The sequence below is a fragment of the Mirounga leonina genome, unplaced genomic scaffold, assembly GCF_011800145.1.
Source record: "Mirounga leonina isolate KUSES-001 unplaced genomic scaffold, KU_Mleo_1.0 Mir_101283, whole genome shotgun sequence".
NCBI lineage: Eukaryota > Metazoa > Chordata > Mammalia > Carnivora > Phocidae > Mirounga > Mirounga leonina.
The window spans coordinates 2,546,922-2,565,138 of record NW_023270096.1 but is presented as its reverse complement, the minus strand read 5'-3'; the positions used below and the strand labels follow the sequence as shown (position 1 = coordinate 2,565,138).

General features: G+C 37.2%; 1 pseudogene; it reads right to left on the bottom strand.

Moving 5' to 3' along the window:
- Positions 1-10,764: 10,764 nt before the first annotated feature.
- Positions 10,765-17,223, bottom strand: LOC118013766 (annotated as a pseudogene).
- Positions 17,224-18,217: the final 994 nt, after the last annotated feature.

Here is an 18,217-nt window from a genome sequence, read left to right as displayed (position 1 = left end):
TCTTAGGAAACAAACTGAGGGTTGCTGGAATGGTAGGGGGTGGGAAGGATGGCGTGGCTGGGTGATAGACATTGGGGAGGGTATGTGCTATGGTGAGCGCTGTGAACTGTGTAAGACTGTTGAATCACAGACCTGTACCTCTGAAACAAATAATACATTGTATGTTAAAAAAAAAAAAAAAAAGAAGATAGCAGGAAGGGAAGAATGAAGGGGGGGAAATCAGAGGGGAGATGAATCATAAGAGACTACGGACTCTGAGAAACAAACTGAGGGTTCTAGAGGGGAGGGGGTGAGGGGATGGGTTAGCCTGGTGATGGGTATTAAGGAGGGCACATACTGCATGGAGCACTGGGTGTTATACACAAACAATGAATCATCAAACACTACATCAAAAACTAATGATGTAATGTATGGTGATTAACATAACATAATAAAAAAATAGTGGGAAAAAAACATTCTACAGTTTTAACAAAAATGTTCAACTTTGGCTATTAAATATAATATTTAGAAACATACATTTTATCATTTGGAACTAAAATCTCAGTGTTGATATGGGAATTGTCCTTTAATCCTAATTTATTGTATGATGTCTATTGGCTAATTTTGATTTGTTCATATGTGTTTGAATTTAAATTAAAATTTAAAATTAACTTTTAACAAAAAAACATGTATATGCATGCATGTAATAAAGATGTTTAATGTAGCATTCATTATATTTGTGAAAAATTTGAATTCTCATATTTATTACTATCAAGTTGATTGAACATATATTTCCATACAATGAAATACTCTGAAGCCACTAAAATGGAATAAGATCAATCTATATCTGTTGACTAGGAAAGATTTCAGGATATATTATTAAGTGCAAAAAGTAAATTGTAAAACATTAAGTATGTATGATCATACATATGTAAAATAAACAATAATATGTGAATAGGCATATATAGTATATGTAAAATATATAAGAATTACATATGTAATAAAAAGTTTATATAATTGAATATATATTATTTGTCCATATTACCATATATTATATATATATATATATAATATTTTGTATTTAATCTAGATCAGGGCTCATCCAATGACAGCCCATGGGCCAAATTTAGCCCCACTTCCTGTTTTTGTAAATAAACTTTTATTGGAACACAGCCATGACCATTTGTTTATAAATTGTCTCTGACAGCTTTCATGTTATGACCCATAAAACCTAAAATATTCACTACTTGACTCTTTACAGAAAAAGTTTCCTGAAGTCTGATCTAGAGAAATGTATGCTGTACCATTAGCATTTTTACCTCAGGGTCATGAAACAATGAGAAATATTCACTTTCTGTGGCATATTTATTCAAGGGAAGACTGTACCCTTCATCTGATTTCCTCAAATGGTTACATCTTACATAATTCTTGATATCAACCCAGGAATTTTACTTTGGGAAAATGTATTACATAGTTCTGCATCATTTTATTGCATGTGTAGATTTGTGTAACTATTACTGCAATCAAGATACAGAACTTTTCCATTACTACAAAGATCTCTTTTGTATTGCTCCTTTATAGTTATACCCAGCCCTCCTCTCACCCCATTATCCTTAACTCCTGGAAACCATTAATCTCTTCCCCATCTCTATAATTCTGTTATTTCAAGAATATTATATAAATGGGTAATACAGTATGTAACTATTTGAAACTGTCTTCTATTCAGTATAATGCCTTTGAGACTCATCTAAGTTGTTGTGTGTATCAGCAGCTCATTATTTTGATTGCTGAGTGGTATTCCACTGTATGGATGTGCTATAGTTGTTGACACATAGGACAGTAGATAAACTTAACTGTTCCAGTCTCTTCAGAATTAATATTTTACCACTTTGAGTGCAATGTAGAAAACTTACCATCATATAGGTCCCTTTACCTTCTGTTTTGTGTTTTAGTTATCATAAGTATTACATCTACATACATTGAAAACTCCACTAGATAGTGTTATCATTTTTGCCTTCAACCATCATGCGTATTTTAAAGAACTTAAAAAGAGAAAAATGGTCTATTATATTTACACAGATATTTATCTTTTTGTTGCTCTTTTTTCATTCCTTATGTTTCAAGTTACTCCCTGAAATAATTTTCTTTCCATCTAAAGAGCTCCCTTTAGCATTTCTTTTAGAACAGGTCTGCTGGTGATGAATTCTTTTATTTTTCATTCATCTGAAAATGTCTTTATTTCAAAATCATTCCTAAAAGTTAGTTTTACTATATATAGAATTCAGGTTGACAGTTGTCTCAGTATTTTAAAGATGTCTTCTTGCCCCCATGGTTTCTGATGACAAATTTGCAGTCATTTGATTGTATTTCTCCATATGAATTGCATTGGTTTTCTCTAACTGATTTCAAGATTTTTGTTGCTGTTGTTGTTGTTACCTTTGGTTTTTAGCAGTTTGCTTATGACGTGTCTAGACGTGGGTTTATTTGACTATCAGTTTGAAATTTGGCTGAGTTTTTTGAATCTTTAAGTTTATGTCTTTCTCCAATGTAGGAATTTTCAACCATTATTACTTCACCCAATTTTTCTCTATAACATTCTTTATCTTTTCTTCTGGGACTCTGATAACATGACAGTTAGACGTTTTGGTATTGTCCCACAATACCCAAAAAATGTCTGCTCATTTTACTTTTCTTTTTCTTCAGAGTGGACAATTTATATTGCCCTGTTTTCAGGCTTACTAACTCCTTCCTGTTATCTCCAATCTGATACTGAATGCTTTCACTGAATGTTTTATTTCAGTTATTGTACTTCTTAGTTCTAAATTTTTTCATTTCATTTTTTTATAGCTTCTATTTCTCTGGTAAGGCTTTCTATCTTTCCATTAATTTTCAGGGTTCTTTTTTACTTCTTGGTTATAATAGCTATTTTAGAGTGTTTTTCTGATAATTGTAGCATCTAGGTTATCTCAGGATTGGCATATTTTGATTGCTTTTTTTCTCCTGAGAGTTGTTGAGATTTTCCTAGTTCTTTGTATGTTGAGTGATTTTTATTATAGACTGGACATTTTAAATACTATGTATGAGACTCCAGGTCTTGTTCTAATTCTATTGAGAATGTTACTAATTTTCTGTTTGCTTTGGTAGGTTTCTGTTCTCAAGTTCTAATCCACCTTCTGTAGATTGTGGTTTGGATATCAGTTCAATTTTCAAAGCATTTAAAATGTTATTCAGATCTGTCCCATGTGTCTACTACCTAGTCCATGGATGCACTGGCTCAGAGGCCACTGTGGGACCCAAGTAGTAGACTCTATAGCTAATTCTATGGTTAAGTTCTGCATGCCTTTCATGTGCTTTTTAGGGTCAAATCTTCACATGTACAGTTTGGGAGTAACCCAAAAATTCATAAACATCTCTATGTCCTCCATTTCATAAGCTTTCTCTTCTTTGCGATCAACCTGACACTCTCTGGGTACCAGAGACCCCTTTCTGGTCCTCTGGCTAAAAAGCCAGGGCTTTTTAGTGTCCTCACCAGGCTACATTCTTCCTGTGATTGGATTTGCCTCCAAGCTAAGCAATGGGAGAAAAGGCAATAGAATTTTCTCCCACATTCTTTTGACTAGAATTATTTTGCTCAAAGAAAAGGAGTCTTTTTCCTAAGAATTTTAGTTTCCTGCCTGGCGATCATTGCTGTTACCCCCACCATGACTTTGCACCTTAGAAGTTGAAGCTTGCCTGAAGGCTGGAGATAGAATGAAAAATAAAAACAACAGGGGATTTCTTCCACTTTATCTTTGTAGGTTTTATCATTTCTGGTCCTTGGATGAAAAAAAAAATGAGGGATTTTCATGGAGTTTTTTTTTGTCTATACTTGTGTGGTTTTGGACTTCATGATGCCTTTGAGTCCAGAATAGGGGATATATAAGGAAAACATAAAGGAAATTCACTGGTGTATTGCTTGTACTTTAATTTTTGTTTTCCTTTAACAATTCGCCTGCTACCATTTATTCTTCAGAGTTTTTGTATAGTTCCTCTATGCCTTCTGTACAAGAATTTTAGTTGCATTCAGTGGGAAATACAGATTGGAGTGTGTTTCTCCATCTTAATCAGAAAAAGAATTTCTTCATTTTTTGGTTACTTATCTACTACTAATAATAAAAAAATCAGAAATAACCTAAATACCTAACATAAATACCATTTGGCATACCAACTTCAAGGAATAATATGCAATTATTACCATTTTAATTAGGAAAACTGCAACACTATGGAAAAATGTTTCCAATATGGCATTAGTTTTTTTTTTTTTTTTGTGAAACAAAATTACATATACACTAAGATTACAACTCTATAAAATAGCTATAGATACAAAAAAAAATTTGCTTGGGAGGGTTCATAGGATTATGGTTTTATGTTTATGTTTTCCCCCTTTTTAAAATATTTTATTTATCTGATTTCTGTGCATTGATTTTGTATCCTGCCACATTACTGAATTGCTGTATGAGTTCTAGTAATTTGGGGGGGGTCTTTTGGGTTTTCCACATAAAGTATCATGTCATCTGCGAAAAGAGAGAGTTTGACTTCTTCTTTGCCAATTTGAATACCTTTTATTTCTTTTTGTTGTCTGATTGCTGTTGTTAGGAATTCTAGTACTATGTTGACCAATAGTGCCGAGAGTGGGCATCCTTGTCGTGTTCCTGATCTTAGGGGAAAGACTCTCAGGTTTTCCCCATTGAGGATGATATTTGCTGTGGGTTTTTCATAGATGGATTTCATAAACTTGAGGAATGTTCCCTCTATCTTTATACTCTGAAGAGTTTTAATCAGGAAAGGATGCTGTACATTGTCAAATGCCTTTTCTGCATCAATTGAGAGGACCATATGATTCTTCCCTCTCCTCTTATTAATGTGTTCTATCACATTGATTTGCGAATGTTGAACCACGCTTGCATCCCGGGGATAAATCCCACTTGGTCATGGTGTATGATCCTTTTACTGTATTGTTGGATCCTATTAGCAAAGATTTTGTTGAGGATTTTGGAATCCATATTCATCAGGGATAACGATCTAAAATTCTCCTTTTTGATGGGGTCTTTGCCTGGTTTAGGGATTAAGGTAATGCTGGCTTCATAGACTGAGTCTGGAAGCTTTCCTTCTGTTTCTATTTTTTTGAAACAGCTTCAGGAGAATAGGTATTATTGCTTTCTTATACACTAACAATGCAACTGTAGAAAGAGAAGTTAGAGAAATGATTCCATTTACAATAGCACCAAAAACCATAAGATACCTCGGAATAAATCTAACCAAAAAGGTAAAGGATCTATACCTCTAGGAACTACAGAACACATATGAAAGAAATTGAAGAAGACACAAAAAGATGGAAAAACATTCCATGCTCATGGATTGGAAAAATAAACATTGTTAAAATGTCTATGCTACCCAGAGCAATCTATACCTTCAATGCCATCCCGATCAAAATTCCAATGACATTTTTCAAAGTGCTGGAACAAACAATCCTAAAATTTGTATGGAATCAGAAAAGACCCCAAATTGCCAGGGAAATGTTGAAAAAGAGAAACAAAGCTGGGGGCATCATATTGCCCGATTTCAAGCTATATTATAAAGCAGTGATCACCAAAACAGCATGGTACTGGCACAAAAACAGACATATAGACCCATGGAACAGAATAGAGAGCCCAGATATGGACCCTTAACTCTATGGTCAAATAATCTTTGACAAAGCAGGAAAAAATATGCAGTGGAAAAAAGACAGTCTCTTCAATAAATGGTGCTGGGAAAATTGGAGAGCTATATACAGAAGAAAGAAACTCGACCATTCTCTAACACCATACACAAAGATAAATTCAAAGTGGATGAAAGACCTCAGTGTGAGACAGGAATCCATCAAAATCCTAGAGGAGAACATAGGCAGTAACCTCTTTGACATTGCCTACAGCAACTTCTTTCAAGATACATCTCCAAAGGCTAGTGAAACAAAAGCAAAAACGAACATTTGGGACTTCATCAAGAGAAAAAGCTTCTGCACAGCAAAGGAAACAGTCAACAAAACAAAGAGACAACCCACAGAATGGGAGAAGATATTTGCAAATGACACTACAGATAAAGGGCAGGTATCCAAGATCTATAAAGAACTTCTCAAACTCAACACCCAAAAAATGAATAATCAAGTCAAAAAATGGGCAGAAGACATGAACAGACCCTTCTCCAAAGAAGACATACAAATGGCTAACAGACACATGAACAAATGTTCATCATCATTAGCCATCAGGGAAATTCAAATCAAAATCACATTGAGATACCCCCTTACACCAGTTAGAATGGCAAAAACTGGCAAGGCAAGAAACAACAAGTGTTGGAGAGGTTGTAGAGAAAGGGGAACCGTCTTACACTGTTGGTGGGAATGCAAGTTGGTACAGCCACTTCGGAAAACAGTGTGGAGGTGCCTCAGAAAATTAAAAATAGAGCTACCCTATGACCCAGCAATTGCCCTACTGGGTATTTACCCCAAAGACACAGATGTAGTGAAAAGAAGGGGCACCTGCACCCCAATGTTCATAGCAGCAATGTCCACGATAGCCAAACTGTGGAAAGAGCCGAGATGCCCTTCAACAGATGAATGGATCAAGAAGATGTGGTCCATATATACAATGGAATACTACTCAGCCATCAGAAAGGATGAATAGCTACCATTTGCATCAACATGGATGGTACTGGAGGAGATTATGCTAAGTGAAATAAGTCAAGCAGAGAAAGTCAATTATCATATGGTTTCACTTATTTGTGGAAATTAAGGAATAGCATGGAGGACATTAAGAGAAGGAAAGGAAAAATGAAGTGGGGGGAATCGGAGGGAGAGATGAACCATGAGAGATTATGGACTTTGAGAAACAAACTGAGGGATTTAGAGGGGAGGGGGGTTGGGGGACAGGCTAGCCCAGTGATGGGTATTAAGGAGGGCACATACTGCATGGAGCAATGAGTGTTATATGAAAACAATGAATTGTGGATCACTACATCAAAAACTAAAGATGTATTGTATGGTGACTAACATAACATAATAAAATAAAATTAAGTAAAAAAAAATACGGAATCTTACACAATTTCTAGATCCCATTAAGTTTTGCTCATTCCTGTTAGCTTCTTCTTTTGAAACAAACAAAAAAAGCTTTTATTTATCTGATAGAGAGCGAGACAGAGAGACAAAGAGAGAGACAACACAAGCTGGGGGAGTGGTAGGCAGAGGGAGAAGCACGCCTCCTGTTGAGCAGGGAGCCCGATGTGGGGCTCTATCCCAGAACCTCGGGATCATGACTTGAGCTGAAGGCAGACACTTAACGGACTGAGTCACCCAGTTGCCCCTATGTTTTTCCTTTTGAAAATATCCTTTTATGTTGTTAGAATGATAAGATTAACATTACTATGTCATAAACTATTTCATAATGTATCATGAACTATATTTATTTAAAAAGTTCTTTAGATCATGGGGTGCCTGGGTAGCTCAGTTGGTTAAGTGTCCAACTCTTGATTTTGGCTCAGATCATGATCTCGGGATTGTGAAATTGAGCCCTGCATCAGGCTCTGTGCTGAGGGTGGAGTTTTGTGCTGGGCATGGAGCCTGCTTAAGATTCTCTCCTTCTCACTCTGCCACTCCCCGCCCCACCTCAAGTAAATAAATAAATAATAAAAGTTCTTTAGATTTTTTTTTTATGTTCAGTTAGCCACTGCATAGTACATCATTAGTTTTTGATGTAGTGTTCAATGATTCATTAGTTGCATATAACACCCAGAAAAGTTCTTTAGATCTTTAAGAGAGTAACATGTATTCAGTTGTTAGCCTTATATGAACTTTTAAAAAATTATATTTATTTATTATTTCTAAATCTTAATTTTTTTTATTGATGATTGAATATCATTCCATTGTAGTAAGGCAGTTTATTTAATGTTAGACTTAATGTCTATCACTGATATGAGGATAGACATTAAATTTGTTTTTGTTTTGCTTAATGAATCATTGAACACTGCATCAAAAACTAATGAGGTACTATATGTTGTTTAATTGAATTTAAATAAAAAATAAATAAAAAGGTAAAAAAATAGTCTGGTTTCTGGATGTAGCCTTAATATAAGTGACCATATCTACTCTGTAAATTCTGAAGCAAACCATGAATCGTTTTGACAAGGTACCTCCCTCTTCTTCATTTCTTTGTCAGTCTGAATGAGGGGGTTTGTGAATTTGACCAAAGTGTTTTTGGTCAAGCCTGATAATTAATTTAGGTCGCTTGGTTTGGCATGCTGGAAGACTTCTCTTACTTAGTTGTTACTGTTTACTCTGAGAGTCAGGAAGGCAATTGAGTCTCCTAACTAGAACAGAGAACCGGAATCCAGGGTGCCCATCTCCTCTCATCAGCTGCTTCTCCATCTTGATACTTGGCTTACACAAAACCATGCACTCTCAGGGTCACTTCTGAAAACCTTGACAATTGACTTCCCCACATATTCTGATGACTTTGTAAACCTTAAGTTGTGAGTGTCAATTGTTATTCACCACTTTAAGTATATTTTTTCTTCCCTTTCTTCAAAAATATCCCATTTAGAGAGTATTACTTTGGATATATCCTCGAGAGGCTTAGGAAGATGGTGGAGTAGGAAAACACTAAGCTCACCTCTTCACACATTAATAACTAGATATCACTCACATCTGAGTAAATAGACCAGAAAGCAATCTGAAGACTGGTAGAACAAACTCCATACTAAATGTAGAGAAGAAGCCACATCAGACAGGTTAGGAAGAGCAGAAATGGTGGTCAGGGGCTTCCTTCTGGAGGAAGGGAGTTGCAGTCATGAAGAGGGGAAAGCAACAGGGAACCCACATGGGAAAATGAATTCCCATAACATCTGGCCTTGAAAACCAGAGGGGCTGAATACCAGTGGAACTTGGAGCCTAGAGTTTTAAAAGTCAGCTGACTTAGCACTGGCTGAGCCAGGAGGGTGAGGGAGAGCAGAGTCTCCCTCCTTAAAGAGACAAGAGCCCAAGGAGAGGCAACATAGAAGTGACAGCTTGCACAATGGGAGGGAGATCTGTTTATACTGATTTCAGAGCACGTTGGGGGACTTCTCTGGGAACAAAGGAGCTGACAGTTGCCATTTTCCTCTCCCACCCCTTAGCACAAACACAGAGCCATATACGGGAGGCACCTCTCTGCAAACACTTGTTACTTAACCTGTTAATAGGGTGCCCAACCCAAGAGTTCTGAGGACTCACCCACTCCAAGCCTGCTGGCCTTGGCCCTGGGCTCAGTGCAAATTTTGCTAATGCCATGCCTACACCCTGCCCAGCCACTGCCTTCATGGATGCTGAATGCCCCTGGTCACCACAACTGCTATCATGTACTTTACCCCAAGGGGCCACTTGGCTGTGGGAGATCCAGCCTGGGATAGAGGCTCAGAACAAATTTTCCTACCACCACCACCAAACTCCAAGACTTTCTGTCATCATGTCCCCTCAGAGCCAGCCTGCCTCGATCTCACTAATATTACAAAGAGCAAGCACAGCTCACAGCAGGCAAAGAGTCAGTGCAGACTTTAGGACTGAAAGGAAAAGTGACTCAGACACAATAGCAAGACATAATCAACACACATAAGAGACTCCCATACAGTGCCAGGTTCTGGTGAACAGGGGACACTGCACTGCAGCAACCTGCAGGACTTCTTCATAAAGCCACTACTTTCAAGAGCAGAAGATGTAGCTGACTTTCCTAACACACAGGAAGAGATACAGAGATGTAAACAAAATGAGGATACAGAAAAATATGTCCAAAATGAAAGAACAAGACAAAAGCACATCAGGAGATCTAAGTGAAAGAGAAGTAATATGCCTACTACAGAATTTAGATGCTCACTGATCTTCAGAAAAGGGTGGAGGATATCAGTGAGAACTTTGACAAGGAGATAAAAAATAATATATCAGACATGAAGAACTCAATAAATGAAACTAAAAATATAATAGATGGAATTAATAGTAGGCTGTAAGAAGCATAGGAATGTTATCAGTGACCTAGAGGATAGAGTAATGAAAAGCAACCAGGCTGATCAAGTGAGAGACACATACTGCATAATGAGAGTAGGCTTAGAAAACTCTGTGATTCCATCAAGTGTAATAATATTTTCATTATAGGGATCCTAGAATATAAGAAAGAGAAATGGGGGCAGAAAGTATATTTGAAGGTATAATAGCTGAAAATTTTCCAAATCTGGGGAGGGAAACAGACATCCAGATCCAGGAAGCAGAGAGCCCCAAACAAATTCAACCCAAGGAAGTCCACACCAAGACACATGATAATTAAAATGGCAAAAAATAGTGATAAAGAAATAATTTTAAAATTGCAAGAGAAAAGAAGATAATTATATACAAAGGAAAGTACTTAAACCTATGAGCTTATTTTTCAGCAGAAACTTTGCAGGCCAGAAGAGAGTGACATGATGTATTCAAAGTGCTGAAAGGGAATACTTTATCCAATAAGGTTACTATTCAGAATAGGAGAGATAGTTTCCCAGACAAACAAAAGTTAAAAGAATTCATGACCTGTGCTACAAGAAATATTAAGGGGCACTCTGTGAGTGGAAAAAAAAGCCATAATAACTAAGATCTGTAAAAATCAATCAAGAGAAGCACAAAATAAAAGGATGTGAAAGATGATACCAAATATCTGCAATGTGAAGAGAGGAGAAAAGAATGAGTTCAAAATTAAGCGACCATGAGTTTAATAGAGACTAGTACATGCAGAAGATGTTATCTATAAACCTAATGGGAACCACAAATCAAAAAACAGTAAGGGATATGCAAAAAAAAGTAAGAAACACAAGTATATCACTAAAGAAAACCAGCAAACAGTGAAAGAGAGAGAAGAAAGATCAGAAAAAAAGCTATTTAAAAAAATTAAAGTCTATTAAAAAATCAAGTTAACCTTTCTCCATGTAAACCTACATGATTTGCCTAGATTGTCTAAGGGCAGTAAGGTACAGTACTGATCCTAAAGGAGCTTACACTAAAATGGAATAGAAACATGATCCACGTAATATAAGGCAGATTATGAAAAATTCTAGGTGCCCCTATATTTGAGAGATAATATGAGGATAGTGTGAAATACACAGAATTTGAAAATGACTATACCTCAAGGAAACAGAATGAGGCTAGCATCTTGGACAAAAGGAAAATAAAACTAATTAACTGATGCCTGTCAAAACAAAACAAGGTAAAGAAAATAACACTAACAAGGGCAAAAATTAAGTTGTAAACTTTTTTTTTTTTTTTGCAAAAGGACTATAGCATATCTCTAGAAAGGCTATTGGTGCCTTTTGTCTTAGTCATCTTAATTGCCAAAGTAATACTCATTATTTTTAAAATCATTTATTATATTTTCTTTTTATTACACTATAGTTAACATAGAGTGTTATATTATTTTCAGGTGTACAATATAGTGATTCAACAATTTCATACCTCACCGGGTGCTCATTAGGACAGGCGCACTCCTTAATTCCTTAATTTCCATTGCCTGTTTCAACCGTTCCCCTGTCCCCTCACTCCTAGTGACCATCAGTTTGTTCTCTATAGTTCAGTGTCTGTTTTTTTTTTTTTTTTTGTCTCTCTCTCATTTTCCTTTGCTCATTTGTTTTGATTCTTAAATTCCACATATGAGGGAATCATATAGTATTTGTCTTTGTCTGACTGACTTATTTCGCTTAGCATTATACTCCCTAGCTACATCCATGCCATTGTAAATGGGAACATTTCATTCTTCTTTATGGCTGAGTAAAATTTCATTATATATATGAAATACATATATGCATACATATACAACTTTTTAATTTAAAGTTTACTTGGGTTAACATACAGTGCAATATTGGTTTCTGGAGTAGAATTCAGTGATTCAACACTTACATACAATACCCAGTGCTTAACACAAGAAGTGCCCAATACACTTCACCCATCTAGATGTGATACACACACACCTGTACACACTCACGTGTGCGTGTGCACACGTGCACACACACACACACACAGGAATATTACTCAGCCATCAAAAAGAATGTAACCTTGCTATTTGCAATGATGTGGATGGAGCTAGAGTGTATGATGCTAAGTGAAATAAGTCAGAGAAAGATAAGTATCATATGATCTCACTCATGTAGAATTTAAGAAAGAAAACAGATAAACATATGGAAATGGAGGGAAGGGAGAAAGGAAAATAAAACTATATACCACTTCTTTATTTATTCATTGATCAATGGAAACTTGGGCTGCTTCCCACAATTTGGCTATGGTAAATAATTCTGTAATAAACATAGGGGTGCATGAATCCCTTGGACTTAGTGTTTTTGTATTCTTTGGGTAATACCTACTACTGCAATTGCTGGATCATAGGGTAGTACTATTTTTAACTTTTTGAGGAACCTCCATACTGATTTCCAGAGTGGATGTTCCAGTTTGCATTCCCACCAACAGTGTAAGAAGGTTCCCCTTTCTCCACATCCTTGCCAATACCTGTTGTTTCTGGTGTTGTTGATTTTAGCCATTCTGACAGATGTGAAGTGTGAGGTGGTATCTCATTGTAGTTTTGATTTATATTTCCCTGATGATGAGTGGTGTTGAGCATTTCTTCATGTTTCTGTTAGCCATCTGTATGTCTTCTTTGGAAAAATGTCTATTCATGTATTCTGGCCATTTTTAAATTGGATTATTCAGTTTTTTGGGAATTGAGTTTTATAAGTTCTTTATATATTTTGGACACTAACCCTTTGTCAGATGTCATTTGCAAATATCTTCTCCTATTCCGTAGGTTCCCTTTTAGTTTTGTTGATTGTTTCCTTCTCTGTCAAATGTTTTTTCTGCATCTGTTGAAAGGATTGTATGGTTTTTATCTTTTCTTTTATTGTTGTGATGTATATCACATTGATTGATTTGCAAATATTGACCCACACTTGCAACCCAAGAATAAATCCCACTTGATCGTGGTGAATGATTTTTATAATATATTTTTGGATTTAGTTTGATAGGTAAGGATTGTTGCATGTTAATCATGGATATTAGCTTGTAGTTCTCTTTTTTTACTGGTGTCTTTATCCAGTTTTGTTATCAGGATAATGGTGGCCTGATAGAATGGATTTGGAAGTTTTCCTTCCTTTCTATTTTTGGAATAGTTTGAGAAGAATAGGTATTAACTCTTCTTTAAATATTTGGTAGAATTTGTCTGTGAAGCCATACATTCCTGGACTTGTTTTTTTGGGGATGTTTTTGGTTACTGATTCAATTTCTTTGCTGGTTATTGGTTTGTTCAAATTTTCTATTTCTTCCAGTTTCAGTTTTGGTAGTTTATATGCTTCTAGGAATTGATCCATTTCTTCTAGGTTGTCCAATTTGTTGGCATATAGGTTTTCAAAAAATTCTCTTAAATTGTTTGTATTTCTGTATTTTTGGCTGTTTTTTTCTCCTCTTTTGTTGGTGATTTTGTTTGAGTCATTTTGTTGTTGTTGTTTCTCTTATGTGTCTGGCTAGAGGTTTATCAATTTTGTTGATCTTTTCAAAGAACCAGCTCCTGGTTTCATTGATACATTCTATTGTTTTTTTAGTTTTAATTCATTTATTTCTGCTCTAATGTTCATTATTTCCTTTCTTCTGCTGTTTTTAGGTTTTGTTTGTTGTTCTTTTTCTAGCTCCTTTAGGTGTAAGGTTAGATTGTTTATTTGAGATTTTTCTTACTTCCCATGGTAGGCCTGTATTGCTATAAACTTCCCTCTTAGAACCACTTTTTCTGTATCCCACAGGTTTTGGACCATTGCGTTTTCATTTCCATTTGTTTCCATGTCCTTTTTAATTTATTGTTTTATTTTGTGGTTGATCCATTCAGTGTTTAGTAGCATGTTCTTTAACCTCCATGTATTTGTGGTCTTTCCAGATTTTTTCCTGTGGTTGACTTCTAGTTTCATACCATTGTGAGCAGAAAAGATGCATGGTATGACTTCAATCCTCTTGAGTTAACTGAGACTTGTATTATGGGCTAATATGTGATCTATTCTGTAGAATGCTCCATGTGCACTTGAAAAGAATGTGTATCTTGCTCTTTTAGAATACGATGTTCTTAATATATCTATTAAATCCATCAGTTGCATTGTGTCATTCAAAGCCATTGTTTCTGTATTTATTTTCTGTTTTGATGATTAGTTCATCAATGTAAGTGGGATATTAACATCCCTTACTATCATTGTATTAGTATTGATTAGTTCCTTTATGTTTGTTATTAGCTGTTTTTATGTATTTAGGTTCTGCTATGCTGGGTGCAAAAATATTTACAATTCTTATATTTCTTGTTGGATTGTCCTCTTTATAATTATATAGTATTTTTCTTTGTCTTCTTTTACAGTCTTTGTTTTAAATTTTATTTTGTCTGATATAAGTATTGCTACTTGGCTTTCTTTTGACATCTATTTGCATGATAGATATTTCTCCATCCCCTCACTTTCAATTTGCAGGTGTCTTTAGGTCTAAAATGAATCTCTTATAGGCATCATAGAGATGTGTCCTGTTTTTTTCACCCATTCTATCATCGTATATCCTTTGATTGGGGCTTTTTGTTCATTTGCACTTAAAATAATTATTGCTAGATATGTATTTATTGTCATTTTATTATTTGTATTGTGGTTGTTTTTGAAGAATTTCTCTGATCCTTTCTTGTCTTTGTTTCTTGATTTTCTGTTGTTTTTTTTTTTTTCTTTAGTGATATATTTGGATTTCTTTCTCTTTATTTTTTGCATATTTATTAGTGGTTTTGATTTCTGGGTACCATTAGATTTGTATACAGCATCTTCTGCACATAGCAATCTACATTAAGCTCATGTTATTTAAGTTTGAACACATTCTTTACTCCTCTCCTCCTCATGTTTTAGGTATATGGTGTCATATTTTTTATGAGCATTTGGAATTTTATGTAAAAAAATATCACAACCATTAACATTGTTACAGTTTGTGGCCCTCTTCGTTCTCCACACTGATACTAGCATGCTCATAAGGGGTTGCCATTGTTTAGTCTTAGTTAAACTACCATGTTTAAAGGAAGGATAAAAACTTGGCACATTACCTTTTAACTTGTTTTAATGTTTCATCACAGATGATGAAAGATACTAAAGTACAGACAAGGAATAATCATAATGTTGTGGTCAAAATTATAAATATGGAATTATAAATCTAAAACATTCTCTATTTAAAAAATAAATCTGACAGTCAATGCAGTTCTTCAGGGTCTCTGCATCCAGTAGGGCTGGTCTCTGCCTTTCTGGCATTTTTCTAGGTGCTCCATGCCGGCCTCTTCTTCCTCTTATCTGTTCCATCAAAGTTCCAAGGCCACCTCGTATTCCTGCACCAAAGCCATCTCAGTCCATACCCCGGCCACTATGGAAGCCACCTTGGTCTCCACAATGGCCACCTCTGAACATTCCATGGGGATACAATGGTCCATGAGGCCATCTCTTCCTCCCATCATGCCACCAGGCCTGCCTCTGCCTGGTCACCACACAAGTGGTGGAAAGGGTGATGGAAGAAAGCCTTCAGGCTTTGGGAACTTATACTTCTTTCATCCTGTTCTCCAGGTGAAGTTCTGGTTTCCACACTCCAGATTGGGACACTGCCAGTCCCAGCTCAGTGCTAGATGTTTCCTCCCCCAGATGGGTTCCCTTGGGAACCCTGGAGCCCTCTTAGGGGGAAGCCACCTCTGTCTCCTCTACAGCCTCCCATGTGACCCATGGGGCCCCCTGGACCTCCATAGCATGGCAACAGCATCCCTTTGCCCTCAGGTGAAGCATACCAAACTGCATACTGTTCATTGGAGGTTTCCTGTGAGCAAGAGAAACCATAAGTTCACTCCCTTGAAAATATTTCCCATCAAACCATTCCATGGCAGCCTTGGCAGTTGGTGGGTCTTTGTAAGACACTGTAGCATTGCCTTTGGGTTTTCCTTGTCCAAGTAGATATGAATTATGGGTTTTCTGGTTCCCTTGAAGAAGTATGCCAGATCATCTAAAGTCACATTATCATTTAAGCCTTGCACATAAATTGCACTGTTGTGAGAGTCTTCATCTGGATCTATAGGTGGGCCTATAGATCAAGATCTGGTCCTTCCTCCATGGGTCCACTAGGCTTATTGAAACCACCTTGCTTTCCAGAACTGCTCATTCAACCATGTCCTGCTACCTCCCCACCTCTGCTCAGCCTCCATAATCAAATCTCCCTCTTTTCCTCCCCTGGTTATCAGGACCACTCATGCTCTAGTTCTCTCCTGGTCGGGAAAATTCTCCAGACTCCTGCCCATAAACACCCATGCTACTGGGGTGGTACTGTTGGAATGAACTCTGCTGGTGCTCTGTTGGCTATATTGATTTGGAGCCTGGCTGTAGGATCCAGTTTGACAGGAGGTTAATAGTGGGTGACTGTTGCCCATAGCTGTTTTGTTGACCATAGCTACTCTGCTGTCTGGAGCTGCTTGGCTGCCCATAGGTGTTCTGCTGAGAGTAACTACTCTGATCATAACTAGTCCACTGTCTAGAGGAAGAGAAGGTAGGAGGATAAGATGGTGGTGCTGTGACTGGCTGCATGGGGTAAGTCCCAAGTACCTGGACATAACTGTAGTTACTCTGTCCATATCCTAGGCTGGGCTGTTTATAACCCCTTGTGATAGATTAAGGTTGATTAGTTTCAACAGATTTGTTACCATCCTATGGTCTTACAGGTGTGGTGGCTGCTGGCTGCTGCCCATAAGCTTGGCAAGCAGGCTGAGTGCCATATGCAGACTGAGCTGCATAGGAGGCCTGGGTGGTAGCAAACATAACGTGGTGGTATCATAAGCACCAGTGCCATACCCCTAGACAGGCTGACTATACACCTGGGGGGCAGTTGGAGAAGTATAACCAGTGGGAGCCTGTCCATAAGAAGTTGCATAGGTGGTCTGGCAGAGGTTGCAGTGCTCTGACCTGGGTATAGCAAACATCATTGGGCTGTCCACAGGTGCCATTAACTTTGCTGCCCATATGGCTGGGCGGTCTGTGCATATCCTTGAGTGGACTGGACAGTGTAAGCACTGTAGCCCTGTTGGGTTGCAACTTGGCTGTAGGAACTGTAGTCCATAGATGACATTTTCTCTCCTTATTTTATCTCCCATCCAAGTACTAACCAGGCCCGACCCTGCTTAGCTTCCGAGATCAGACGAGATCGGGCGTGTTCAGGGTGGTATGGCCGTAGACTCTCCTTATTTTATCAACGTCCTTCTCCCTCTTGCTTTTCCATGGTGTCATATTTTATGTCTTTTTTTACCTTATTTTTTTATTATGTTAAATTAGCCAACATATAGTACAAGATTAGTTTTTGGTGTAGTGTTCAATGATTCATTAGTTGTGGGTAACACCCAGGGCTCATCACAACACATGCCCTCCTTAATATCCATCGTCTGGTTACACAATCCCCCCACCTCCTCCCTTCTGTAACCCTCAGTTTGGTTCCTGGAGTCCAGAGTCTCTCATGGTTTGTCTCCCTCTTTGATTTCTCCCCATTCAGTTTTCTCTCCCTTCCCCTGTGGTCCTCTACCCTATTCCTTATGTTCCACATATGAGTGAAACAAAATGATAATTGTCTTTCTCTGCCTGACTTATTTCACTTAGCATAATACACTCTAGTTCCATCCATGTTGATGCAAATGGTAGGTATTCATCCTTTCTGATGGCTGAGTAATATTCTATTGTATTAATGAACCACATCTTCTTTATCCGTTCACCTGTTAAAGGACATCACGGCTCCTTCCACAGTTTGGTTACTGTGGACATTGATGCTATGAACACTGGAGTGCAGGTGCCCCTTCTTTTCACTATATCTGTATCTTTGGGGTAAATACCAGTAGTGCATTTGCTGGGTCATAGGGTAGCTCTATTTTTAACATCTTGAGGAGCCTCCATACTGTTTTCGAGAGTGACTGTACCAACTTGCATTCCCACCAACAGTGTAAGAGGGTTTCCCTTTCTCCACATCCTCACAAAAACTTGTTTCTTGTCTTGTTAATTTTTGCCATTCTAACTGGTGTAAGGTGGCATCTCATTGTGGTTTTGATTTGTATTTCCCTGATGACAAGTGACATTGAACATTTTTTCCTGTGTCTGTTGGCCATTTCTGTGACCTTCTTTGGAGAAA